The sequence below is a fragment of the Geospiza fortis genome, unplaced genomic scaffold (assembly GCF_000277835.1).
Source record: "Geospiza fortis unplaced genomic scaffold, GeoFor_1.0 scaffold324, whole genome shotgun sequence".
NCBI classification, from domain to species: Eukaryota; Metazoa; Chordata; class Aves; order Passeriformes; family Thraupidae; genus Geospiza; species Geospiza fortis.
Genome location: NW_005054559.1, coordinates 675,655 through 677,586, shown reverse-complemented (window position 1 = coordinate 677,586; position 1,932 = coordinate 675,655).

Genomic DNA, 1,932 nt, shown 5'->3' with positions numbered 1-1,932 from the left:
GCGGTGGGGCAGGTTGGGCCGGGCAGCGGCCAGGGAGCAGAGCAGGAGCAGCAGCAGGAGGCAGGCAGCTCGCTGGGGCTGCCAGAGAACGGGCAGCGTTAGGGCAGGGCAGTGACAGGGCAGAGATGGGGACTGCCCGACCCAGGTCTGTCCCCTCTCTGTGGTGTTCAACTCCCCCCTGCCCCTCCTGGCTCAGCCCCAGACCTGAAGCCTCACTCTTCACTGCCCTGCTCCTCACCTGTGTCCCAGCCAGATGTGGGTGTGCTCACCACATCCCTGCCCTGCTCCTCACCTGTGTCCCAGCCAGATGTGGGTGTGCTCACCACATCCCTGCCCTGCTCCTCACCTGTGTCCCAGCCAGATGTGGGTGTGCTCACTGCACCCCTGCCCTGCTCCTCACCTGTGTCCCAGCCAGATGTGGGTGGCCTCACCACACCCCTGCCCTGCTCCAGCACACAAACTCCCTCCTCTCGCTGCCCAGGCTACAGGACAGGCACTGAAAGCACCCATGCTGCAGGAATTGCATGCCCAGCTCGCTCCCAACATTCCCCTCATCAGCCAGGGATTCCCAGGGATTTGCTGCAGACTTGGAGCTTCCCAAGAAACCAGCCAGGCCCTCCCACACCCCCAGCCCAACATTTTGACCTCCCACCCATCGCTGAGCTCTCATCCCCAGGGGCTGCAGCACCCCAGCCCCACCTTGCTGCTGGGCAGCTCCATCCTTGCTGGGGTCTTCATGTGGCCGAGCAGCTCTGGGGCATGTCCCATCGGGCAGCCAGCAGCACAGCACCCCGCACTGCCACCGCCACTTTATAGGGCCCAGCACAATGGGGCTGCCAAAAATACCTGGGCCAGCGGGAGCAGCTGCTGTCTGGGAGACGTGGTAGCCCGGAGACCATCCAGGCCTTTCCCCTCATTTGCAGCTCCCCATTGTGAGGGTGCTCACTGCAAGGGGTGCTTGGCACTAATGAGGCCATAATTGCCCACGCCCGCGCTGCTGGGCTGGCACAAAGGGGCTGAAGGTCAGCGCTGGCCGCTGCTCAGAGCCCCATTAGGCTAATTAACCTGCTAATTAACCCCGAACAAAGGGGTGCCAGCAGCTGCACAGCTCCCTGACTGACGTGGGGAGCCGTCACCCTGTGCTTGGCTGGTGCCAGGGAGGGATAGTGCCACCAGGGTCCTGTGCCAGTGCCACCCTCCATCCCCTCTGTGCTGTGCTGCATCCCATCGTGGTGCTGTGCCTGGAACAGAGGGAGCCACAGGGCACCAGGGAGGCTCTGGCACTCTTTATAACACTCCACAGCCCCAGCCTGACCCCAGAGCACCTCCAGCCTTTGCTTGTGCTGAACTCCCTTGCCCTGGAGATGAACCCGAACATTTCCCTGATGCCAGCAGCCACATCTGCTGTTCAGGGACAGCCTGGCCCTACATCTGCTGCACCAGAGAGCCTCCCAGTCCCTCTGCATGGTGGGGTCCCCAGGGATGCTGTGGAGCAGCCAGGATCCTTCTACCAGCCCGCTTTTCCCTGGGGCTGGTGGAGGGCAAACCTGCAGCCCTGGGGAGGGCGGGCAGGAGCCCAGAGCTGGGGCTGCTTTTCCAAGTGGCATCTGGCACAGCAGGCTGGGGGTACATGCACACGGGCACTGGGGTACCCTCTGGCCCCTCGGCAGAGATCTGGCTCCAGAATCAGATGGAGGGGACAGATGAGTCCTCTGGGAGCTTGGCAGGGCACGAGGGAGCAGGGACATCTCTCCCCAAGCTCTCCACTGAATTCTGCTGCAAGCCCCTCAGCAGGGCAGAGCACCCAGCCTCACAGACACTGCCCAGGCAGGCCGGGGCTCTCTGCTCCCGGCCCCTGCGGCCAGGGCTGCTCAGTCCGGGCCCCGAGCCCCAGGCCGGGGTCAGCAGGACGCTGTGTCGCCACCTCCGTCC